Raw genomic sequence first — 27962 nt, 5'->3', positions numbered from 1 at the left:
TTTCATACAGGAAAATTAAACTGAATTAACAAATACTCTGTCAGTGAGGCAGTGTTTGTTTTTGTTTTTTTGTTGGTATACTGTATGGATTACTTTCACTTGGACCTTCATATTTTTAGCTAATTCGGAAAGAATAACGTATTGCTTTGCTTATTCCCCACCTGTTAGCATGTATTTCGGGGAGAGTAACATGTCTCATGCTTAGTCATTCAGTTTGGTCTTGTGCGCTTACTTTTTTTTGTTTGTTTGTTTATTCCAAGTAAATGTATTTTTTTTTTTATCTGTAGACAACAGGGACAGGCATGCTACTAGCATAGAACTAGCACTACCCCTTATTTAAGGCTTTTATCAAATTGCTTCAAGGTCCATTACCGCTACCCTCTGGATCTGCAAAGGTTAAAGCTCACGGCATTACACCACACAAACGGATATGGAATGATATTCCAACACTGCCGCACAAGCCTACAGCTAATCACTACAACTAAGAGTTAGGCACAGATAAACAAGTTGTTCTGAGGGTGAAGCCACATGCTCATCTCAGTAGGTAAAGCTCCTTGGCCAACCCTGTCTTATAGAAATTACATGTCTTAAATATGTTTTGATGAAAACAATTGTTGTTGTTGGCTTGTTGGTTTACATTCTGTGGCAATGAAGTGCTATGGCTGTGGGGAAGTGGTTGGGTTGAATGGTCAGCATTTAAAGCACAGGTCTCTTCCAACAGTGACCAGGGTCTGCTTCCTTACGGGCTAGACACACTGACTGCGTGAGCAGCGCGTCTTGCATTTCATTTCAACGCCCACGATAACAGGTCATGGAGCTGCGACACTGCCAGCGTGACTCGCACGTCTTGTGCACATGTCAAGTAGGGCTGCTGCAGTGTTTCCTTAAGAGATACACAGTTTGCCTATTTTTACCACAAGACACACGTGGTTCTCGGCAAAAACAGACCTGAGAACAACCTGGTATGATGTCATATCAATACTGATGTCCATGTCATTGTCATATTGACATGACTTTTACTGCAGATTTAATGTCTGTATCTGTAGAATATGTCACAGATATTAAGACAATACATACTACTGATGAAGACTCTGCATTCTCATTTTTCTGTCCAGCCCACCCCCCTCCCACTTTCTCATTCTGTCAACAAGGGGAAAAGAAAATCACGCCATCACATTTATTGATAATTATCAATTGGCAAACCAAACTTCATGAAAGCAGACAGGGCAGGCAGGAGCCAGTGAGCAGCAGCAGCTCTGCAACACAGCCGCCACGCTGTAAAAAAGCAGCAAATGTGGATACAGCGTTAGCTTGTTGTAGGCTTTGGTAATAAAAGTCCTTTGGTTAGGGTTAGAGCAAGGTTATGGTTTTGTTTAAATGTTAATAAAGTAAACATGCTGTTTCCATTGCTGTAAGTCATGTTCAACTTTTTGGGTAACTAACTGAGATCACCATATTTCCCTAACCTAGGCAAGTGCACCATGTACAACAAAAATCATCTCTTGTTGCTATGATTGTATATTACAGTAAAGAGCAGATAAAAAACCTTTGTAAACCATTTGCTGCTTTGCTCAAAACATTTTGCGACTTGGCTGACATATAAATTAAAGGTCCAGTGTGTGGGAAATAGGGGGATCTATTTGCGTACATGTGTTTTAATTAGTGTATAGTCACCTGAAACTAAGAAACATGTGTCTACCTGAGAACATGTTGCACCACCATGTTTCTGGAGTAGCCCAGAGCAGAAAAACACAAACACTGGCTCTAGAGAATGACTTTTACCTTTTCCATGTTGGTAGCTGCCACCATAGGAGAGGGTGAGTCAAGGGGTGTTCAGTTGTTTGCAATCTGCACTTTACAGGCTAGATGACACTAAATCCTACACAATAGTCTTTGAAATCATTTTCACGTTATGCACAGTATGTGCTTTGCAAAACAGTTGAATAAACACAACCTCTGAGACGCAGTGTTGCCATGTTACACTTTGTTTTAGTTAAATGACAGTGAGCTAAGTAACGATAATGGGTCTTTAGCATGTTTGCTAATGAGCATGCTTACAATAGCCTATCAGCAACCTAATCCGACTTTCCATAAGATCACTCAAATCACTGTTGATTTTGTCATTGTCATGAATAGGCCTGCAAATATAAATAGGACAAATGTTCCCATGGGAACCCAGCTAATGCACATGACGAAAGACAGTCAGCCACTGGGTTCAGGTGTGAGCATGTCTCAATGATATGGAGGTCCAGATGATATAATGAGATGCCCCTTTTAGGTTTTTAAAGTCTACATGGCATGAGCTTAAACAGCTTGGGTTGAAGATATTAGATTTGGAACACTGATCAAGATGACGTGGTTATTTCCATCTCAGAGATACTGCAACATGCTGTCAGTGGAGGCTCAGCTGACAGATGCGATTGCCATTTCTAACTGCATTATTGGTAGAAGTTTGCAACTTCAACAGAGTAGAGATACAAACAAGGGAAAATGACACGGAGGCGGTGCTGTTTTTTTATTTGTTTTGGAACTGCCTTCTGAACACGTAGTTTAACATGTTTGCAATTTTCTACCCTTCGTTCAAGACCGTGGACGAAAAGTCCAGAGCAGCCTTGCCTGGCAGCACATCCCCCTGGGCTGCACGGCTGACGTTTGAGGTTGAGTTCTCCCCAACTCCGGTGTAGGTGTGCATATGCTGAAAATTGGAAATGTTCTACCAAACTGAACCCGGGCATCTGCGGAAGGTCCTGTTGCACTAGTCCCGCCAGCACCACCACCAGTACACACACATACACGCTCCCTCACAATGAGATCGGCAGAAGGGAATATTTGAGGAGAGTGGCGGGGGATTAATGAGAAAGGGATTAGCAGGTGGGTGGCTCTCTCGCTGCGTATGTGTATGTGTGCTTGTGCATGCCTGCGTGTGTGTGTGTCGGCAATGTTAGCCACTTGAGTGTCAGTGGAGCTCCGGCTGGTGAGGGGAGGGTAGAGAGTTTGTCTTGGAGGGACAAGGCGGGCAGGAAAAGAGCTGCTGCACGCCAGACAGAAGCGGAGGATGACTGAGCAGAGTGGCATGTACAACAAGTCTGCACTGAAGAGCCCAGCCAGGGTAATGACAGGTCAGACTCTTTGAGCATGCAAAGCAGGGAGTAAAGAGGAGACATCTGGTAACTGGGTGTGGTAAAGCTGTCCAAGGTCATTGGCATTCCACTAAATGCTATATCCGTAAATCATGAATGCTGAAATGCTGTTAATATGTTTCTATATTTCCCAAAACTTGCTGTTTAGATACTTCTAAAGGTTGATATAATTCTTTAGACGTCACAACCTGTTTAGATACCATGACATCTGAGATAAGCTTGCAGGACGAGCTGTAACACAAAGCTGTTATCTGTTTATTTTGTTAAAAACATCTGCATTCACATTTGGACAGGGGCTGGACCAGATGTTGTTAGAAACTGTTCAGACTGCTTTAATACAGCTGCTGAAAAGGTTATGCATCCAGCCATTTCCATTTGTTTGTTAAAGGGGGATTCCGGTGTTCTTAACATGAGCCCTATGTTTTTATGTTTGTTGTATGCGTGATTCACCCTTAGCCGAGTTGCCCCAAAAGATTTAGCTGGAGTCACTGCAGTCATAAATATAGAGCCCAGGTTTAAGAATACCATAATTTCTCTTTAAAGCATATTCCAAAAGGTAATGGAGTTTCTACGTTCAATTTTCCTTCCTTCTCAAATAGATAAGTACAATATGAGCTGCCAGCAAAATATACAGAATAACATAGAATTTAAAGTAAATACTTTATCTAAGCTGTATGACTGTACATGGTCCAGGCCGAAATACAGTTGGAGGTTAAATAAGCAGTAAAGCATCATCAATAACATTTTACAGGGAAAACAAGCAAACAAAATCAGATTGTAAATAATATGGGAGGCTGCCTAGACAAAAATAAAGTTGCTTGGAAGTGTGTATTTGCTTTGTGAAAGAGTGAGAAAGCTCTTTTGCATACACTTGTTAGACCGTCCCCAACTTCAGCCCATCAGATTCCATCCAGATTGAACAAGGTATCCGGCTCCAATATCAGATCATGAAGGAAAAAAAAAAACTGCATGTGCACCACACATTTTCCTACACTGACCAAGAAATCTGGTGGAAACTGATGAAAAGTTATTGAGAATGAACCTTACTCAAATGTCTGTGTCTCAAAAAAAAATCTACAGATTCTGGCAAATCAGTATCATGAAAACTCCTACTGCTTTGGCTGCTAGCAGTTCCTGCCACACTGTACTGACAGCGAGACAAGATCTTGCACAAGAAGCTGTCAAATGTTCCTTTTACGGAACTAAATGCTCTTTGGATACAAACTATGTACAGACTGTATGATGGTGTACTGATGCATTCAGATCTTTCTTTTTTTTTACTTTTCAAATGAGCTCATATATTCCTGCACGTGGAGGTGCAGCAGATCCAGAGCTGAGGCTATCTATAAAGGAAGTGAGGCAGAGGGGAGCAAACAGAAAATGAAGTGGAGCTGGAGTCATCTGAAATGCGAAGACCAAATAATGAGGCCAACACTAGTGGTGTTTGCTGCTCTTGGCTGGACGGCCTCTGTTTGTCTTAGTGTTGGGGGGCAAAGAGAGCCGGCAGCGGAATGGAATTCTTGGAAACACCAAACAAACCTATATTAAATTTCCTCTGAAATGCCATGGGGAGAGGCGTGGAGCATGCGTGGCAGGGGAGGATGGACAGAGGGGTGGGCAGCAGAAGTAAATGGAGCGGCAGGGAGAGGAGAAGGCACACTGTGAAGAGAGGGATAGGTGGGCAGAGAGCTCACCAAGGACAAGGCAGAGAAAAGAGACGTCTGTAGGGTGTGGGATGGACATGGACAAAGCCAAGAAGGAAACATAGAGTGTCAGCCCGGCAAAAAAAAAAATAAGCAGCAGCGGCAGTGATAGAAAGATGGATCCACCAAGTGTGACAAAATGGGTTTAAAAAGTCACCCCTCAGATTCTTCCAGGACCCTCCCTTCCTTTAGATTCATAAATGCAAAAGAGGAATAGAGTGGAACATCTGTGTGAGGTGCGGCTTTGTGGCTGTACAGTATATGATGACACTGAATGACCACCAATCAGAGAAGGGTTAGCGTCAGGCACAGCTGCTGTGGCCGGTCATCAGAGCTAACTAGCGATCACCAGCTCCCATCTGGGTGTCTGCTGGAGCTCTGACAGTCACTAGAGGCATGTTAATGGGAGAGTTTCTGTGTGGGTACTTTTGTTGTCGCTCAGTTGGGGTCTCTTATGAGAGACTGTCCTGGTGTTTGTGGTGGAGAGTCAGTGCATAGTCATATCCCAGCCTACTTACAGTGCTGTTACAGTGGATAGGTCAATGTTACTGTTCGTCAGGTTGGAAAATCTTTGTCAACAAGCCTGTGTGTTGCGTTTACTGCCACAGAGGAGAACTTACAATGTTGTTCAAACAGAGATAAAAAAAAAAAAAAGATGCAAAACTTATTATTGTATTCATTAAATACTAAAATAAAACTACAGGCTATATCTCATACATGAATCCCCCTCTTTGGATGCTTTGCACTTACATATACAATCAAGAGCAGGTCACAGTCATGCAAGGTTGGCCCTGGCCTCACCAATCTGGTTGACTAAATTACAGAATGGAAGTGATACAATTCGGTAATTTAGTCTTTTAACTTCCTATTCAGTTCATCCTCATCAGAAAAAATATCATATAGGTTGACCGTTTGACCGTTGAAGTAGCTTATTCTGCCCCATGCTTCAGCTGATTATTAAGCACCAACCTCCAGTGGTCATAGTTATTATTACAGCAGCAAACGAGGACGCGCATGAGGAGCGGGATGGGACGGACGGGTGGGCAAGACAAACAAATGACTTTCACCCGGGAGGCCGCTGTGCATGTCCAGGATAAAACCAAAAGCCAACAGTTAGCGCACTTACTTCGACCCAAGCCACAATGCTGTCCTAAACCTAACCAAGTAGTTTTGTAACCTAAACCTAATCAACTGCGACTGTATGTGACCAATAGATGTGGAGGAACATGTCGAAGTGGCCAAAACAGTGTGGAGTCACAGTGAAGGCTCATGTGTTTGGTTAGCCAACAGATCAGATCAGATTCCACACCAGCAAAGCAAAATCAGCATGTGTTATTAACATCTTATAACACATCTCAGAGGAACAGCATTTTTAAAATAAATCGCTTTGACTTGTTTCATCCTTCATGTGGTGCATTTCCTTGAAGTGAATACGTCTACCAGCAAACACTGTGCGTAATTAACAAAATGACTAGCATTGTTTTATTTCGTGTGAGCCAGTTAAGTAAAAAGAAGTTTACTTGCTCAGAACAATGATTACTCTGAGTGTACTTACACCGAGTGATGTTTGGAGGGGGAGGGAGACAGAGGCAGGGAAGACAAAGCCACACCAGACTGCACTGAATAAACAAAGATATATACACACTTGTTTGAGAGACAAAACCAGTCGCCGTTGCCGTTCGGCATGTTATAAAAAAGGGGAAGTAACTCTCTTCAGCTATCAAAAACACAAAACTGCAGGTGCATCAACAACAACCCCCCTGAGGAGACCGTTTGACGAACCAGAGCTACAGTCTGTGAGCCAGATCGAGGTCTGCTTTGAGCTACTAAAGCCTCACATTCTCCCTCTGCGTTCCCCTCTCTCTTTCTCTCTCTCTCTCGGCTGAAGGGACATCTGGAGCGCATTAAGGCACTAAGGACATTGGATCTCCCCAGAGCGCCTGGCTGGATGGGTGGCCCACTGTAGCCCCCTTTCAGCAGCAGGGCCCGGCCCTACCTGATTGATAGAGGGAGCCCCACACGAACACTTAACACTCACACACACTGACAAATCCCACACGGTTGACATAGAGTGTGGGCCATTGAAACATCGGTGGTGCTGCTAACATGGATTAGTATGGACACATGTCCTTCCGCCTTTCACTGTGTGTAGATTTGCCCGTCAATCTTGCATTGGTTACTTGATATACTTCCTGTTGCGATGCGTTACTACAAAGCGAGCCCATATTTTACAAGTGGATTTAGGGCTAGAGCTAGAGGGGCCCTTTTTTTGTAATCAGTGAACACAATCTGGTTTGGTTTTAATGTAAGAGTCAACTCCTGACACATGGAAGCAATGTGGGGAGATGAATCCAACTCTGAACTTCATGCATTTTCTTCAATGCCTGCAGATTTCTAAAGCATTCCTGACACCTCATTCACGCAAATAAAGATGCAAATCAAAGCCCTTGTTTCTCAGAATTGTACTTTTTCATTAAAGCACAGAATAGATGTTTCTATAAGATTTATTTATTTTTTTCCTTTTATGCAGATGCTCCCCGTGCAATGAGAAAACACAAACTTTTTCAAAGGAGGAAAGTTCAAAGAACCTCCTCATTTCCAGTAAATTGCTTTGCCTGATTTGCCATTTCAAATAAATTGCAGTGTTGGCCAAAATTTGCAATTCACAGGAAGTCGTCCCCTCAGCCGCACAGAGGAAGTTAATCCATATTTCACGTTTGAATATAAGATGGAAGCAGAGAAAAAGGGAAGCGAAGATAGGTAACTCCTTGCCAGGAGATGAGGAGCGGAAGGGGAGGGGTGGCGGGAGAAGCTGTGGGAGTGGAGAAAAGGCGAGAGAATGGGAAGAAACAGGCGCCATTTAGAGTAAATGGCATCCAAAAACCCTCTCCAATTATCTTTGCCTACCATGCCAGTGAGACTGACTTAATTAAAACGACTTGAGAGGGAGGGGAGAGAGGAAGGAACTGCCAATGATTGAGGGGGCAGGCAGGCGACGTATCTGCACCGAAACACAAAGCTCAGGCATCGCACAGGCTGTCGACCACTTTCCCTTTTCAATTCCCGACTTCAAAAGAGAATAAAGAAATAATAATAAAAAAGAGAGGGGGCTCTCACCATTCACAGCCATGTAATTGCGCTATTTAAATCCTACATTTTTATCATTGTTAGAATATTCGTTTGGGGGGGGGGGGTGCGGTTGGGGGGTTTGGGGGGGTGTATAAAAATGGATAATAAAACTGCTTTTTTTTGTTCTTGTCTGACTGCCCCCCTCCTATAATCCTTCTGCCTTTTTTCTGAGAAAAACCTTTGACAGTGACCTTTTCGCATGAGGTCTGTTTCTATGGAAACAACGTCCAACCCCTCTATGTTTGGTGTTCCTGGTATTCCTGTCATAGGGCGGCCATAACCGGCCCACTTGTGACTAAGAGGAAGAATGCATCACATACAAAGACTTGTCTGTGTGTGTTTTATTTAATGTTTCCACTCAGGTGCTTCTGCCGTCCCGGGTGGAAGCAGAGAGCATCTACCGCTGGAGAGACTTGCAAAACCATTCAGCCTTTTCAACATGATCTCTGTTTTTGACTTGCACAGCAAAGGGAATCAAGCATCGAGTCACAGAGGACAATCAGATCAAAAAGTATCAACCAATGGCTCACTATTATTTCAAGTGTACCTACATTTTTTGTTATCAATTTGTTTAATCATTACTTGTGAAATTACTCTGAAATTCAACACATATTAAACCCTCTCCCGACTTGTTTTACAACATATAGAAATTATTTACTTTGAATAATTTGTGCCTGATGCGGTTTCATGATTCAAGTTGTTTTCAACATTAAGCAACTCAAGACTGAAAAATGACATTTCCGTTGTAATTTCCTCGGCTACACATGAGGAAATGCACAGTCCAATTAATAAATAACCACTAAAACACTAGTACTTTTATGAGATGACATTCCTTCTCCCTTTGTGAAAAACACTCAATCTATGAATATTCAAATATTCAAGTAATAATAACTGCTAAACACAACATGTGTTATCACATCACACTTGTCTGAGATGCGTACTGGACTGTGATTGGTTCCCAAATTACGTTGTGGCTGTAATCTCACATCCTTCTAATTTGGTAACGTAACATTTTACGTTAAACGTAAAAGCGTTAAACTGAATCAACTTTATGTAAAACATGGGCTTATTGTTTTGTATAGTAAATATTTCCAATTCTGGGAAACCAAACCAAAAGTGTCTTTCTGATGATGGGACCCAATGTTCCACTATCTTACCCCCGAAAATGATAGCACATCCATCATTCTGCACGGTGAACTTATAGCATTACAGTAAAGCAACTATAAGCGTAACAAATGTCTTGAGTCAAGCCTTTTTCATGATGTATGTCCAAGCATTTACAGTGGAAAACATTCCCAATGTTTCACGCTGCACATAACCCTTCCAGCCCAGTCTGACAGCACAACGTGTCACAGACCCGCCAATCCCAAAGACAGCATGTGAGCGTGATGGTTTGCAGTGCCTTGGCATGAGAAGTTCACCGGTGTGTGAAGGTGCAGTGCCAGCAGGGGGCAATAATGATGGGAACAAATTTCAAATGTATTGTACATAGTTAGACAGTTCTTACAGGGGGGGAGGTTGTAGTGGATGGGTAGATCAGTCGCAGGACTTACACCCAGGTGACAAGAATTCAAATCCTGAATGAAGCCAATGGTCAGTGGTGATTGTTTTAAGGCACTGGCTGTTGATTTTTTTTTTTTTTTTTTTTTTTCAGAAACCCTAACCAACTAGTTTGTTGCCTTTATTTTTAAAGTGTAGCTGGACATTGAATATTTATTAAAACTTACTTGACCACAAACTGAGTGCATTAAGAATTGCATATTTTTTTCCTTCTCTTTTAGTATGTAATGCAGCTGCCTTTACAAAGTACATACTGTTGCATGCAGTATGTTTACAATTGGGACATAATGCATCTACTTCACCATGACAGTGCACCTAACTTTGACCCTCTTACACCTTATCATTTTGAAGTACAAAGTGAGGATAGTTACACTTGGATGCACTATCTGTCATTACAGTGTCACTGTCATCCTGTCAAATGAGCTGTCACCTGTCAGCGAGCTGTCAAATGTTTGCACTCTCTCTTGTCTTTGTTAATATTGATGCGACACACTCTGACGTATGTGATGTATCATGTGCTGTGCAGAGGGCTGCGGGTGACAATAGCCAGAAAAAGGCATGCTGACTTCCATACTGCAAAATGCAACTGAAGTAGGACATCCTCGCATTTTTGGTATACTGCATTTCACATACTTCATATTGGGACATGCTAAATCTTTTTCTGGCATACTAAATAGTATAGTAGTATGGGTAATGCAGCGCAGGGTGTGTTGTTTTCTCAAGTGGGCAAGGCCTAACGCGACAGTGACACGGTGGACCAACGGGTCCATCAACAGTCTGGCATAATAAGGGGTTAAACCCACATAGGCTGTTCCTTATACTGGTGTTCCTTGTTTCAAAAGCTCAGTCAATCCAGTTGAGTATGAAAAACTTTTCAACATCAGACATCATTGCTGCATATCCAAATTATTCTTCTGCTTGTCAAACATCAAATGTAGCCTCAGCAGCCACACAGCAGGATTTACGGTATTTTATTTTGTTTCTTTAAAAAAAATGGAATTCATACTCTTTGTTCACAACAGTGTCACATTCTGACAAATATTCCTCATATTAAGTTTGAGCCTGTCTCTTATGAAAAAGAACAATCATTTTACAATACAGTTTATCATGTATCACAAATATCACAGCATTACAAGCATTATCCTCGTCTATTATAACACGGGAGGTTAAACCTGCCATTAAGCGCAATAAGGTTCAGGTGGCATTAATGAATGTCTAAAATATGTGCATACATTTGCATCCTAATGCGAGTGAAGAGCCGGTTTAGAACTAAAATGTGTTAAATTCCAAATAGTTTTATAACTCACTGTCCTTTATAAAAACATGGGAATAAATTTAAATTCAGTTTGCATCAAAATATGTGCTGCTGATGCCGGGACAAAAAAGCTCTCCTCCACAAACACACACACACACACACACACACACACATTCACACTCACACACACAAACACACACTCCTCTGACACCTTGATCAGCCAATACACAGTAACTGCTCATGTGTCACAGCTAACACCTGTTACTGTGCTTTTGTCTTGTGAGCTTATTGTAATAGACTGCACAGTATTTCTCACTGAAGACGACACAAGCTGAGGCTGTTTCATCGAATGTGTTTGCACAGAAGGTTGGTGGGCGCTTTAACTTGAAGTTTAAGTGTGAGAGTACACTGTATATGATAATTGCCAGGACTGAGGAACCACTGTATCAGTATACATTGGCTGGAAAGAGTTTAGCAAAGGCAGCTTGGATATAAATTGAAGTTTAAAAAAAACAACAACAAAAAACAGCAACGATTAAAAGTTTGCAATGACCTGTTTGTACCTTTTTTTGCATAAAAATTAATATGTTTTTTTAGTCACTGCAAAATATGACATTTCAGTAAGTAGAGGAAGAAATCAATTTCACTTCTTAGTTTGTCTTTTTTGCTTGTTTTAATGTCAGTCAAACATGTTTCTAATGAGTTTTGCATTTGATTAGACACTGTCTGAGAGGACCGGGGTCTGGAGGTGAAATAGAGAGAGAGTGTGTGTGTGTGTGTGTGTGTCTATGTGACAGAGAGAGAGAGAGAGGAAGGAGGGTTGAGTTAGCATGACAACCGCTATTTTGATGGGGCCAAAGCCAAGTATCTCCACATATCCACTTTCCCTCCCCTATTCATCTGTCCTCCCTGCTTTTCCATCTCCAGAGCCCTCACTCTCCTCTCCTCTCCATCCCCCCGTCTTCTTTCTCATTCTCGCCATTGCTCTCTCTCTCTCTCTCTTCTTTCTTCCTAAACTCACGTTTTCCTCTTTTCACTGATCTCCCTTCTCCTACCCCCCTCCATTTCCCTTTCCCTTTTTCCCCCCCATTTCTAAACGCCTTGCCCTGCTCAGGGAGCTTCACATTCCCTTGTGTTGAGCTTAGAGAGTAGTTAGAGAAAAAGAGGGAGAGACAGAATATTAATTGTCTCATTGTGGTTTGAATGTGGCTGTTTGTTGGTTTTGAGGGGGGAAAAACCGACACTCTGTGGACTGTTTTGGCCATGTCCCATATTATCTCAGGGAAACAGTCAATGCCAATAGTCTCTGAAGTGAAAGAGATACAGATAAAGTGAGGATCGACTCCTTACTCTTAACCCCCAGTACTCCGCTTCTCACTGGCCAGATTGTTCACTCACGGGGACACACACACATACTGTATACACACACGCACACACACACACACACACACACACACACACACACACACACACACACACACACACACACACACATACACACACACCACAGCCTCAGCTCTCTAGTTGCCAGGGAGACCGCCATACCAGGGCTCTGACCCAGGAGGTTTGGGACTGTTTTCCAACCCCCCCACCCTCCCCCCCCCAAAAGCAGGAGAGATGGCAGCTGTAGGACAGCTGTTCCTACCAGGCCCAAGCCCTAAACCACAACCGTCATCCCGTCATCCCACCATCAGTGCAGCCTGCATGGCATTTTGGGGACAAAAACACCCTGAAGCCCAAATGATTAGACACATCTGCATTACTCAGTAGATTCTTTAGAGAAGTCTGTGGAAAAGAACAGGAGACAGATTCTGTCCAGTCCAATAAAGACCTGAGAGGGTTTACTACATGCTTCAGTGTGGTTTCAGCTCCCTACAACTTAACAGGCTGCTTTCATTTCTTCTATGTACACAATCATGTTAGGTTTGTTTCCCTTGTTAGCTTTAGCAGGTTAATGCTGCCATCCTTAATGTTATATAAAATTAATACATGTTGGTACTTAGTTTAACGTTGGCTGTTCAATTCTTGTTTAATAATAGCAGAGATGGTACTTCATTAGTCATATTATTGAGAATAATACTTTTTTGCCGGTATTCTTTGTTTTCTTCATCACTTTCAAATGATGATATGGATGGGCGACGGCAAAGTTTTACATCTTAATATAGCAATATCTTGACAAAAATAATACTGATCATTTGTTAAATGAAAATATGATCTATGACTTTTGAATTTCGTCTTCAAAATATTCGTTTTATTTTGAACCTGGCCAAATTCAGTTATCAGACCTGGAGATATATGCAAATTTGTGCACCACATTTCTTTTTCCAAAAAAAATAACTTAATAACCAATTAGGTAATTGAATCGTGATATATTTTTGTTAAAAACTATCATCCATAGTGTCTGGCCTTAAAATGAGATTGTGATGATTGTGTTTGAGGGTTTAGGGTAGACAGACACAGGAAAACCACTGTGTCCACCATTTCCTTGGCAGAAGAACTAATAATGGTGTTAGCTGTACCTGGATATGCTTTGCCTCTCTTTTGAAAGACAGCGAGTGGCTGTGCGACACATTCTTGTTGCTAATGGTGCATCTTTTGGTAGTTCTATCAACAGCTGAAAAGTAGCATCACACCAGAACACTTTTTTTCTTTCTGCCATGCTCCATCTCTTTTCTAACAACACAAGTTTGATGCAGAATTGTGCAACTGTGCTATATATATATATATAATGTTGTATATAATGTAATGTATCATGTTGTATATAATGTTTTTTTTATTTTTTTTTTTTTAAAGGAACTGATATCAATGAGTAGTGACAGCATCGATCTGCCCATGCTGACATGATAATGATAACGTAAAAATAAACATAGATTTGGCAGAGATTTTAAGTTTGTCAACATCTATTCTTTTCAGGGTCAACTGCTTCCAAAACTATTTTTATTATTATTGTTATTTACAATTAATTTGTAATGACAAGTTTATACAATGTAGTTCTAACTAGTGGCTGATTAACTATAGCATTGTTTTTTTCGTTGTTCAATATTTCTCCTTCACACTTTTTTTTCACCTCTCATTTGAAAATCTGTACGGGAGATAGTTTATAGAACATAATGTGAAAACACTTTCCATACTTAACCATAGAGATGTTAATTGGGCTGATGGGATCTCTTCCTGTCTGGCTGACAGTCCAGCATTGTCAGACATTTGAAAAATCAATAACATTTTCATTATATGGCTATTCACTGCCATTATCATGGCACAATACTGACACCATAGTGGAACAACTTCACAAAAGCCACAGTGGATGCTGCTTTAAATAATTGGCGTTTTGCTTTCACTTGTTATTGAGTTGTTTTTTGGTTTTTTTGCTTGCTTGCTTTTTTTTTTTTTAACATCAGACTGCACCATCTCTCTATCAAATGACCATAGTTTTACCTCTGCTCACTGGCCACAACAGATATAGCCTGTGGATAATTGGCCTAATTTCCATTGTGTGTCCAGACTTCTGATTCTTCCTAGCTGTTTATATCTCTGGATTTCCCTCGATACCAACTCTGTGATTCCTATTTGCATGTAGTCCCCAAAAGAGATAATTATCTCCCATTTGGCCTCACTGTGAAGAAGTAGGCATGCAGAGCCCTCAACTTTTCTACCAGCTAAGGGCTACATAAGTTAAAGGAGGTTACATTACCGTGTGACATTCAGATATGCTTTTGGTTTGCAGAAGCTTACTGGTGAACTTACAGTATACATGCAGGTTTTGTGAAATACACAAACATCAGCTTAATGTTGTCTTGGTGGGGCAAATGGTGCAAAAAGTATTGTTATGGCTCGATTGATCACACAAGCGAAAACTGTAGAATACTAATTCTTTCCCATACGTTGTTAAACAAACTAGCAGATACGTAACATCCAGCGAAAGAACCCAAGTCAGGTGGTAGCAGCGCACACACTTCAAAGTATCTATTACCCCCCTGACTCCATAATGCCTGCTTCTCATAGGTGAACACATTGGTTTATTCAGCGTGTAATAGAATTTGGCGGGGGCCCCTCATCTGCAGGAGCCAAAAGGGCCACTGAACTGAAACCAACGGCAGACAAACCGTGTCAGCTTTAAGATGGCGCAGCAAATGAAAGTACAGGACAACTGATCTCACAACTGCAGAGCGCACAATGTAACTATATTCCAGTGGGGAACAAAGCGATCCCACCAAGATGGATGGCCACCTTTCAATGCATTTCAAGGGCAGACAGATCAGTGAGGGATCATTACTTCTGTGAAGGGGTTGGTTTAGTGGTCTGAATGGAGAACTTTGTTAAAGGGACTGGAGTGAGCATTCTGTTGAGGAGGAAAAAGGTTACATAAACATGCAGTGTTAAATGCTTATTTAACAGAAATAAAGACATTTCTTTCAAATTAGTTTTTCTCGCAGCCAATTACACTCACTGTCGCCTCGCATTGTGGGGTTGGAACCACACTATCACAAAGATACGATATTTTTATAGTAATCTGGGGAGAATTAATCGTCAGGCAACAACAATACCAAATTAATCTATTCTGAATTATTTCATGACCAACTGGGCTTTTGGTGGCGTCGGTTGGCCTTCAACCCATATGCAGATTACAGTATGTATCACTGCCTTTGTTTCATACAGTACCATCCTGTTGAGTTTTAGCCATGTATTCACATCCGTGTTTGCACCCATCTAAGCCTGTCTCTGTCTAAATGAAGTGTGAAATATGTGGGAGGTTTTGGACTGGACTGTCCACTCACTTATAAATATATAATTTATACGTATCTATTGCTGTTACTTTGCCAAAAAACAGAATACAACCAGCTTCCAAGAGCATGAGACACAGAAATAACTGCTTTTCATGTTGAACTGGACAGCCAGAACACACTTATCCATTTCTCAGTGTGTCTGTTTTCCAGTGTAAGTCACTGCTGAGTCTTTCTCTATAATTAGCGAGTAGTCGTCTAGAAGAAGACTAACCTGCTCTTTTTTTCGTCAGTGCCAGGAAAAAGAGCGGGCTAAGTTAGAATAGTGGTGATTTGGCTCTCCCCCTCCATCTGTTTTGTTTTCCTTCCATCTCCCTTTTTTTGATGAGCTGGGTCTTCAGTCCCCCTTATAAAATCCCATTAGCTCTTAATGAAGTCGGGCTCCTAGCCTCTCGGCCTCACCTCATTTAGCACGATTGTCTGGCGGCCATTAGCATGGAGGCAATTACAGCCGCACGACAAGAGTAATTGGAAATGCCGACAGGGACCCTGAGAAATGGGAATAAATAAATATAAAAAAAAATATTCAAACTAATAAGCTCCCATTCAGATGGTGGGGAGGGAGCCGCATGTGTCTAAGTTAAATCAACATAATTACAATTAGGGTTGGTAGGGTAAAGAGCCCGGGTGAGGGAGAAATGGATATGGATGGATTGGAGGATGATGGTTAAGCATAGAGTTAGCAAGTGCAATGGAGTGAAATGTGGGATCACACAGTGAAGCTAATAATGTGGAGTTAAGCGTGACCTCAAATTCATGTAACAAAGAGGTCAGAGGGAGTATGTTAGCGATCGCCAGTTTGCCTTCCAATCTTCTTTGATTAAAGGTAGATTTTCCATTCTGTGGCCAAAATGGAGCCTTCATTAGCTCAGAAAATCCTCTAACCTATGGCTAGACTGCAGGCCTTTGAATCTGACAAAGATGGTGTGATAGAAGCTAAAGGAGCTCCACAGCTGCTGTCCCATGTCAAATTTGAAATGACAGCCTAGGCGATCTCAGATCTGCAAAGGCCATGAGTTAAAATGCCACCTATAGTGGATGCAGCATTTCTCAACAGTGCGTTTCTTTCACTCTTGCTCATTCCCAAAAGCTATAAAATGCTTATGATTAATATGCACTTCCAGATGTCTTGATTTAACTGAAATCTCACAGAGTGAGCACATAAACCTGGCAGGGCCAGAATCACAACTAAGGAAACCTGCTACTCTAACTCATGAGGAAAGGCAAATGAATTTCTCTCCATGAGCAAGGCTAAATGAGGCCCAAAACACTTTAGTGCCAGCATTCCACTAACATCCAATCTGCAATAACGTGCTGTGTTTGTGAGATGAAGTCCTGTAATGAATTACAGCATGTTCTAATATTTTCTTAATGTTCCAAGAGGTTATGTTTTTAAACTAGTGTGTCTGTCTGTCTGTGCTTGGTTAGCAGGATATCAGAATGAAAGAACAACATTTTTGAGAATATATGAAAGTTAAAGTTTGCTCGTCCCATGATTCAGGTCTTGTCCGAATGATTGTCCATCACTATTTGCTTGTGTGTAGAGCAAGGAGCGGATTGAAATGTTCCGCCTCTAAAATTGCACAGTTTACAGAGGTATGTGCTCTCTGAGTGGATATGAGACCAGTAGAAAAAAAAAAAAAAGATGACCCGATGTTGTATGAGTCAGCAAAAAAAATCCCTTTTGACCATCATTTACAGCAAATGCACAACAAATGAATGACTCACGTGTATTGACCTTTTTAGGGAATGTTCCTTGATCAACAAAAAAGGGTTAGGTCTGAGAGGCCATGAAGCGTGCTGAGCTACACGTAAGGAACAATTCACCCAGAAATGTATATTCAGTCATTATCTACTTGCTAAAATTACGACGGAAAGCCGGGGGAAGTGTTGTTGTCCACGAAACATTTCTGGATCCTAACAGTAGTCACAGTCACAGTCATCACAGTCATAGCTGACAGTCGTGTAATACAGATGCGTAATACATTCCCTTCCCTGTAATACAGTACAGTGGAGGGAATGCAGTGCCGTTGGCGCCAGACAAGCTGTATGGACTCCTTTTCTTCATTTTTTTTTTCATTTTCTTCAGTCGTGTTTTTATATTTTAGGTCCCCATCTACTTCAGCTGTTTAGGAGAAAGCTGCAACACAGATTTGCCGTGAAGCTTTGGCTTTCCATCAGCACGAGGGTGACTTTGTCTTCTTTTGCTGTTCAGTGATGTCATGTGAAGTATATACTGGAGTACTTTATCATTAGATCAAACAGGGAACTTGCCGCTGCCTGAACTAAAGGACTACTTGAGAAGTCTAGGAGGCTGCACTGAAACAACAGCAGGCTGCAGGCTTGGTGCCAGATTGCCATGGCATCTCTCCTGTTAACCCCCCTGCCCCACTTCACCCCGCCTCCTCACTCCCACCACCCACAACCACTGTTGCCCCCTTTCCTGCCCCCTAAGCTGAATGACAGGTGGCAGAAACCCGATCAGCATGGGCCTTCATCAAGGAAGCACTCCCATCTGAAACGGGCACGCTGCCCACTCGCCCACCCGAGGGCCACAGCACAGGCTCTTCGGAGGCTGGATAGGGTGTATGTGTGTGTGCGTGTGTGTGTGTGTGTATCTCTATATGTGTGTGCGTAAATGAAGCAGGGTTTGCTGGGCCACAATGGACACAGGGGCATGGGAGGGAGCGGGGAGAGAGGTGTAATGGACTTTTTGGCTGAAGAACCGAGCGGCGGAGCTGGCAACGGGCGTCCAGGGCTCAAACGGGAAACGGGAGGCTGGCTCCCACAATAGTCGGTGTGAGAGTCCCAGAGGGTTGTCCACAATAGCAGGGCAAGCGGCTGCTGTCAACAATGACCTCCAAGGCCTCACTGCTTGAGCTGAGATGGTCCCACCCTTCAGCACTTCCCATTTAGCACTGCCATCCAGCTAATGCAGGGATTATTATTAGGGGCATGTATATGGAGCATGTGTGCATTTTGCCAGTGTCCTGTCACATACTTTTGAGGTTCAGCTCCTCTGCTTTACATTAAACGGTATTCCTGGTGACTAACAATGAAGGTATTTTGAGTTCAAGCTCTGGCAAAATATACTAATCCATATAAACTACCATAAAATCTTAAACAAATATCACCAAAACTGACAGTGAGATGTAACAAAGAACCTGGACGCACAATATGTTAACCAATGCTAGGGTGCTCTCTATCAAAACAAAATGCAACGTGTTGTGTGGGGAGGGCTGGGGTAGGGCTCCGGGGGCAGAGCTGCTGGTCAGCCAGCCGTTGCTCACTGGCGTACTGCTGATATACATTAAAGCAGAGCAAATGAAACACGTTACCTTTTGTAAACCTGTTGGAATGGTCTGGGATAATGTAAGTACACGACTCAACAAAATATATAGCAATAGTCTAGTGCTTTTTAGACATTTCTTTGCATATCATATTTTTTACACCACTACTCTGTTTTCCAGCATCTACTGACATACTCGCAGCAACACATCTTTGTGATGCAAAGACATCTGGATGTACGCGACAACTACTTCCTGCCCTTATACATTAAATCAGATTTGAAAACCTATTGGTTATCACAAGCGCAGCAGAGCATCTTGGCGCGAAATTGGAAATCCACAGTGTAACACAGTCCTGTCCTTGTGCAACCCACTGTCCCTGTTCTTCATGAAAAAGTTTATTTGTCTAAAATAGCTCTACAAGCAATCACTCCATGGGCTGGAGTGATTGTGAGTGGAGGGGGGGGGTTAATGTAAGGGGGGGTTCTCCAACCAGGAGGAGATTTAATTAGTGAAATCTCATTAAGTCTAACAAAATTAAGCGTAAAACAATCCTTGGTGGGGAATCGTGCTGGAGGTTTTTGGGTGGGGAGTGGGAGGGCAGGATTGGGGAACACTTAGGGGCTGAGAGGACATGGAGACTGGCTGTGCGATTAGTCTGGCCTATGTGTAGGAAGAGACAAATGGCTTAGTAAAACCAGACCTCCTCCGGCAATCAGCTAGAGACTGCCATGTGTGTACAGAACCCCCATTGTCCTAGCTCTTATTTTGATCTGCGGCCTCTTCGGCCAATACAAGGGCATTTGCAGAATTTGACAACAAAGACTAATTAGGATTTAGAGGCATTATTTCAAGAGCAAAAAGTTGACAAAAACAACAAGAACATGAAGGGTAGATACAAGAGGAGGATTACAGAACATAGCAAGTTTGAGGCCTAGAGCCTTGAAGCAGGGAAAATGTTTAGAGTGTGATCAGTCATGAATTACTTACGAACATTAGGGAATAAAAAAAACTTCTATAAATAGTCTCATATAGGCCACATACATGGCATCATATGTAGTTAAACATATATGTACATAATAGAGGCAGGATATTTTGAACATTTCACTTTATTCCCCTGAACAATGTTAGTGTACTGAGAATTTTATGACAAATCAGCCCAAGTCATATCTGTGTAGACTGACACGATATTTCTGTGATAGACGGACAAGGACAAGGATGTCACCGAACACCAATTCTACAAAACCTTGGATTATTTCGAACATGTATTTTATCATCAAGTGACAGCATGTTTTAAAGGGGTCATGTTATGCAAAATTTCCGGTTCATACTTTATTTGGGGGTCCTCATAGAACAGGTTTACACACTGTCATTTTCAAAAATCACATATCATTTCTCATATGGTGCACTGCTGTAGCATCGCACTTCACACTGTATCGTGAACAGTCAATTGTAGCTACAGAGTGAGACATCTGGCCTCTGTTCAATCTTTGATGAGAGTTGCACATGTGCATTACTTGGGTGGATGCAGCCAATCAGGGGCAGAATAGGGCAGGTCATGCCAGGAAAGGTAGTGTGATCTAAAAATAATGCTGCTACAGCAGGTGCAACTGTATGTCTGCTGATTGACTGGTTCACATAAAAAAATATATATATTTATATAACACCTGCACAGAGATGCACATAAGTTAATGAAGTAAAGGCTTGACTCCAAACCAGGTGTTTCAGGAAGTGCAGGAGCAGTGTTTTTGGTGTGGACTTTTAACTTTGCAGACCATTTACATGCATAGAAATGATACCTAACACAGTGACGGAAAGGCAAAACAAAAACCAAACAGCCTAATATGACATGTCTAATGTCTTTTTATATCACTTTTTTATGATATCTGCATTGGGCAGCCATGGTTAAGCATTGTGCTTATGGCAAATAAACCATGGCTGATGTTAGTCAACAGAAAGTATTGTGAAGCTCAGGTGAAGCTCATTGATAAGATGTTAACTCCATCCTCCTTCATGAAAATGAGATGGACTACACAGCCATCCACTACCCCATCTTCCAAATTTGTACTTTATTCTTTGCCACTTAAAAGACTCAGCAGGCCTACTATCTACTTCACCACTAAAAGTTGGCACAATCATAAGAATTAATCATGCCAATATATGTATATATATATATATATATATATATATATATATATATATATATATATATATATATATATATATATATATATATATATATATATATATATATTGGCATGATTAATTCTTATGATTGTGCCATATATATATTCTGTCTGATTATGAGTTGTGTCAAAGGGAACATGTAACACCCATCCCTTAACCATGTGACTGTTGAGATTCCCTTGAGAAGAAAAAACTAATAATCCACAGCTGATTCTGTGAGGCTAACGGGCACTATAAAATTGGTGTTATTATGGGGAGCTGCCAGACTGATGAATGTAGAAGCCATGTTTGGTCAAAAGTATCCAAACCAAGCATATTTTGTTTTGTTTTGTTTCTCCTGCAGGGTTACTATGTACACATGGGGGCAGGTCGTATCCATATTCTAGTCTATTGACATAGAGACTGAAATATGGGACACTACCTGGCCCTAACTGAATAGAATTTGTATCTGGTTGGAATTGAGTTCCAGGTCAAGTCTTAATTATTTAATTACTTAATTAAGAACCAAATTTACCCCTGACAACCTATGTGCTGCAAAAATGGCGATGACTCAAATAGAACAATTTTAGAGAGAGAGAGAGAAAAACAAGAGAAAAAAGATGTAAGAGGTTTTCATTAAGTCTTGGGGGATGGGGGGGGAATCATTTTCAATTGAGCAGGAATGGCCACAACTTTTCAGTTCTTCAATTTGCAATTAGCTGCAAACACTGGGGAAGAGGGGATACTAAAGTCCTTGTTGCTTATTTCATTCTGAACCTCAGGGACAGGCAGTAATATTCAAATGTTTCCAAAGCAGCAATTTTGACCTAATTTCTAATATCATTGTCTCTGGAACGACTCAGGTGGAAGAGGATATGGCAACAACAACAAACAGCAAGACAAGTCTTTCAAACACTTCCCTCTATGAAACATGCTACTGTGCTCAAATCACAACAGTTGTTATAATCAGAGTCACCGTTAAAATAAAAAGTGCTTTGTCTCATAATAAGTGTTTTTGTGCAAAAACAGAGTATGATTTGTAGCAGTATTGGTTTGCTGCAGAAATAGCCAAAGTCATCACAATACACCACACACTGGTAGTTATCACAGCTCAGCAACTTAATTATCTAGTCTGAGAGTTATGCAACTTTTCAACTGCAGCAGCTAGTGTCCTAAAGTGGAAAAATGTCATAGAGCAACCAACTTGTCAAAGCTAATTTGGTACAAACAGGACGCAAAACCGGGTCTTCGGAGGGAAAAGTCTAAGTCCAGTGTGTGACCCATCCAACAACCCAAACCACCACTGACTTTGACTTTTGCAACTCTTTATACTACCACAGAGGAGCGCTTCTACAAGTGAAGCTTGAGGGGCAACTACAGTGTCAAATTTAGAAGCGTAAGGCCACCGACCAGGCTTCTGTATTTGACGTGTTGGGAGTGGGTACACGCTGTCTAATGACATCAAAATACTGCGTTTGGGTAGAGACATGCAGTGTGGGCTAAAGAGCCAAATAATGTCATCCTTGGTGTGGATGATTTTTTACAGTTTCAGAGGAAGACTGCATGATTTGCGGTATAGTTTGTACAAGGACTCAGAAAGGAGAAGAAAAGTCTAAAAGTTTTAACACAACAAATGTTATTAGGGCCATGGAACACTCATGTTCCCATAAACTACAGGGTATGAACCTGTTTTTAAAACACAAAAAAGTGAAAACATCAGTTATCTTACAAGTACAGGCCATGAAAAATGGGTTATCATCACTTATCAGGATCATACATAGTGGACACCTGCATTTAACATGAAAGTAAAACATGATATGGTTACCTCACTGCCGCAGTGACTCATCAGCTAACTCTGCCTTACAGAATGTTTTTTGTGGGAAGAACCCAAGATCCAGTCACGAGCATTCAAAAACCATTTGGAGACTTCAATGTCCCATTCGTTCATGACATAACAATACAGAAATGCAATCCTCTTCAAAGCAACATCGCATAGCCAGACAATTGCTTGTTAGAAACCAGCACACTCTGGAGGCAGCAGGTACAAGAGCCAGTGGTTGTCATCTGCTATTTGAGCCTATTTCCATTGGCTTTTGGTTCCCATTTACTCACCAACACAACAAGCTGACAGGTGTTCATTGTTTGGGATCCCTTTCTCTCATCACATGATCACATGGGTATAGTATATTTGTGGAAAATATATTAACAGTCAATCAGTTAAAAAAAATAAAAAAACATTTTATAGTACACACAGCACCACATTACAGATTTAATCAATACAATAAAGTGTCCCTTATATAACACAGCACCAAGCTTGCAGATTCTCATCAGGTCACATCCATTCTCATTCCGATCCAAGATGCAAATAGTGTGTTTGTCGGAGAGTGAGTCATCAATCACAAAAAGAAGCTATAGATTGAAGTTCCAGCAAAAACTGAGCCCAGAAATCCAAATTCTCATTTAGGGGTTGAATAAACGCTGTGCAAATATGCTCAGGGGATTGAAATGATCAGCTGGTTTCAAGCGGCTCGAGTGAACTGCAGCAGGGTAATCATTAACCGTGTACTCGGGGCATGCCAACGTGTTTATAGCATGAATTACATTTGATTGTGTGCTCTTAAATTAAATCACAGACTGGTGCTGGCCTTTGAAGAAACAGATTAGCTCTGCCAGATATGTTGTTATTTAAAGTCTATCGAGACAGAATGAACATTCTGTTCATGAAACACATACTTGCAAATTGCACACAGCCCTGTTAATGACATGTATAAACAAGCACAATCACATACAACCTGGTTATATCATGAAGTTTACAAGAAGGCAACTTACAGTTAGCTTGCCCACAGCAACACAACAGCTTTTAGAGTTGTTCTCTTCCCCGTGGCCCGGTATCCAACGCGGCACACAAAGCCTGGTGACAGACGACAACGTTTGAGTGATGCAACTTAACAAAGTAATTATTATCATAACTCAAAAGGACCTTAAAAGATCAATCAAACATTAGGAAACACATTTGGTGGGTATTTAGGGTAGCAAGGACGGTGTATGAGGAATTAAGTCAAAATAAACCACAGTGTGTGTGTGTGTGTGTGTGTGTGTGTGTGTGTGTGTGTGTGTGTGTGTGTGTGTGTGTGTGTGTGTGTGTGTGTGTGTGTTCACAGTAATAAAGAAACATGTGATCTGTTTTTTAATAGTTTTTGGACAACAACAGAGCTCTGTGGCACTGAGGAAGAAGTTATATCAGGCACTGATACATACACAACACCGGTGAGTAGATACATTCATTTATTGTTTGTTTGTGTATTTTTGTTGATAATAAAAATAGGTGAAATAACAAAAGCCTTATCCTTTAATAAAATGCACATTGGGGCACAGAACATCCCGCATAGTAGGAATGTCATGGACTTGAAATTGATATTATTTGAATTCAAGCCATTTTACGCATGATTCCTATTCCCATTATTTTATTAAGGATAGCAGAAACGATGCCAGGCTAACAGCCTGACTGCATCACCAGTCAGCCTCCATTCTGGTGGCAGAATTGCGCAGGGAAAGAGAGTTTTACAGGGACCCAATCTAAACGCTGGTGGTGTCATTTCGTTCATAATGAAAGCAAAAAACCCTTGTTTATTAAGTGTACAGTTCCCTGTTTCTGTACTGCTGCCCATCACTCCCGCCCATGATGACAACGTTTTACGTTCCAGTTTGAAGGATACAGTAAAAGCAACAACCTAGGCAAAACTGAATTTCAAAAACCGGACAGGTTTTGAGCAAAGCCCTCAATTTAAGTACATAACTGTTCAGCACTTAATGGTTCCTCACCTTTATTTGATCCAATTAAGTAAAGACCAACAGCAGAAAAGGGGATAACACAAGACCTCTGCCGGACTCAAATTGGGATAGTAACTTGCTAAAACTTGGTAAAAAAAAAGAAAAAAAAGAAGTAGGTCTAAAAAATCTAATGGATGTCTTTAATCTTTAATTATAGACGCATTAATAAATAAATGTGTAACAATTGTAACACCAGTGAAGAATAATACAACACATTCTGAATTACAAATGTAGAGAATTTGAGTAAATTGCTATAATTACCAGGAGGAGTTATCCGTTTTATAAAACAATCATACTGGTAGAGTGGGTTTGAAGTTTAAATTATAATACAAGTACTTGTATATGAAAATAGGTACTTTTTAATGAGTGAATACATTCATAAGTGTTTCTTTTTTATTATCATATCAGGTCATTATTGCTCTATAATAATCATTAACTTGACTTGTGGTGAATTCATAATTTTTATGCAGCTCTCCATCATATCAAAATGCATCTGAATATAGTTTTCAATGATACACGTGAAAACAGGGAGGTCAGAGAACTGCTGCAACTCAAATTCCTTTGAGCAATTGACTGGTTGGCCATGTCTGAGCCACACAGAGCAGGGAGAGTTATGGCGCACATGCAAAAGATTTAAGTTCAATCAAGCATTCAGGGCTGGACACCTGATCTTTCGCTTAAAGCTCCTCCAGAACAGTGGGAGTGTGGTCGGGCCTCACAGCGGGCCGCCTACCTCCAGCAATCTGCTAACACAGAGCCTCTGAAGGGATGGTATTTATCCAGTCCTGCACAGCTCAGTGGGGACTACTGTGTGTGTGGTAGGTAGGTACTACCAGAGGCCCAGAGTGGAGGGAGCGGTGGGAATGGAATGAAAGAAGAGGAGGCTTAGCAGAGAGTAGCCCAAACATTTCTATTTTTCAGGGTGTTTTATCATTTTTTATCTCTTAAAAGTAGTGGAAAACGATAATAACTTCCTATCATATCCCACTGTCATGCATATTTTGAGGAAACTCAATTAGGAGTGTTTACATCATCTGAGATGTTGCAAATAAAGTGGCTCATTGAACATAAAATGGATAAACATCAGGACATTCCATTAGAACCATTTTTTGAAAATTGTTTTCAAGAATCAATATTGTGCAAATTGATATTGCTCTTCGGTGGCCACCATTTTTCACGCTTTCAGTTGAAAAACAACAACAAGGAAGATGCCTGATGGTGCTCTACACAATGACTTGGATACACTTACTCATGACAGCTACACAATGAAATATATCTGATGTGTGGTGGTGTTTTGGTGACTGATTTAGGTTCAAATCAGCATAGTGAACAAATTATCTGATGCAATATCTCGCAGTCACTTTATTAACACAAAGTGTTTCCATTCTTGCACTTAGATTTACATTTGTTTCTTCCCCTCGTAAACTAAAAAGTATTCTTTATTTGTTTTAAACAGCAGCATTAATATTAGTTGAATCTAGACTCTTCTTAACTATAAATGATTTGAAGCTTATCACTCTGAAAGCCAAATAAAACATGTTGATGACAGTAAAGAGAAGCTCTAAGCCCGAGAAAATTTGAAAATCTTTAGGATGTAGCTGGAGTTTCCCTGCCACACAGTCCCCCCAGACCAGGGGAGATTTGGGTGAGAGGATTCTTAGGTTTCCTCCAGCCACAAAGAAAACATTTTAGCTTCTCAGTAATCCTTCCCGAAGCCCTCCCTAAGCTCCAAGGGCCCTTCCTCCCTCGGTCATCCCTCCAGCCCCAGCTGGGATCCTGGAGGAGCGTCTCTGTGCTGAAGCCCTCTACACACACCATTCACCATCCCCTCCATGACCCCTCTGGGACCCAGCTGACCTTCCTGTTGACGTCAAAGTAAATCAGAGCGGGAGCTGGTGCGGCGAGGGGCTCCACCCAGGGGGCTGGAGGTCTAATCACCGTGTTCCTCACAAAAGCCACAGAGGAAACATTAGCATTCCTGAATCTGCCCGCCATCACTCACCCTGCAGCCTGTCTTCTTCATACACAGGTATACATACACAGTCAGTGGAGGGAAGGATCTCATTTTACTTGTATTTTACTTAGTATCTCAAGTTTTGTGTAAACCTATTAAGTAGTCTGTGTGTGATCCTGCTTAAAAAAAACAACCAACCAACAAACAGACATTGGTGAAAACATAACCCCCTTAGCGGAAGTCTTCATTAAAACATAAACACAAGATCATATGGAAATTGACGAAATTGAAAGTACAGACTGTATATCCAATAAAGCATGCCATGTGAGGTTCCGTGAGCAGAGGTTATTGCTCACTGCAGGTGGAGCTCCCCACCGATTGAACCAACCAACAGTATATGAAGTGGTAATGCAGTGGCATTTTCTCACAAATTCAGCACTTACATGTAACTGCAACTACCTAGGTAAATAGTTAACTGTTAGTTAAATTGATTATTGCTTAAATTTTAAGCAATTGTTGCATCAATGTCATAATGCATTTGATAATAATAAAGTAATTCCTCTCACTCGCTCTCGTAATAGTTTGTCTTTACTCTTAAAATGTTTGGTTAGGAAAACGACCACATAGGCCAAATGTGAAAGCAGCCATTGTGACCCACATTGCTGCTACAGACGCTAGAAGTGGTGACCAGCTGCAGCAATGATTACAGCAGTAAAGGAGGATGTCGGGTGACCTAAAGAGCAAAAATGTCTGAATGAGGGGGTGGACGGGATGGATCATTGTTCGTTAATAACAGAGTGACTCATTCCCACCAAGTCATTCTGATGAATGACAACTTTTAGTTTTGATACTTCAAGCACATTCATCTCACAGGCTTGTTACTTGTAATGCAGATCTTACATTATACTGTTTTCTACTATGACTTAAGAAAAGAGTATTTCTTACCAAGTATAAAGTAGTTCTTATACAGTACAGTAAATGACAGTAAATGAGTCACAAAAGGCAGTGCCCAAAATACAGGAAGGATGGAACCTTGCCCCCGGTTTACGCACCGGCATTATTATGGCTGATGGAATAGGACTCAGAGAGTGCTGCTCCCCGGACAAGTTGTGCTTCATTATGAAATAAGTGTTTCATTGTTGCACTGTGTACAACA

The 27962-nt window shown here is 41.2% G+C and overlaps 1 protein-coding gene across 3 annotated transcripts in view; it reads right to left on the bottom strand.

Annotated features, from left to right (window-relative positions):
• Positions 1 to 27962, bottom strand: part of pknox2 (pbx/knotted 1 homeobox 2) — a 100644-nt gene that overhangs the window by 50831 nt on the left and 21851 nt on the right. For 2 of the 3 annotated variants that reach the window (XM_037120554.1, XM_037120557.1), the window contains exon 1: positions 23851 to 23985. The gene's annotated coding sequence lies outside the window, so the exon portion shown is untranslated. Of the gene's footprint in view, positions 1 to 23850; positions 23986 to 27962 lie in introns of those variants that run through there. The other variant, XM_037120555.1, reaches the window with a different exon arrangement.

The sequence above is a fragment of the Acanthopagrus latus genome, chromosome 13, assembly GCF_904848185.1.
Source record: "Acanthopagrus latus isolate v.2019 chromosome 13, fAcaLat1.1, whole genome shotgun sequence".
Taxonomy (NCBI): Eukaryota; Metazoa; Chordata; class Actinopteri; order Spariformes; family Sparidae; genus Acanthopagrus; species Acanthopagrus latus.
Note: the sequence above shows the minus strand (reverse complement) of the source record. Positions and strands in the feature narration are given on the sequence as shown.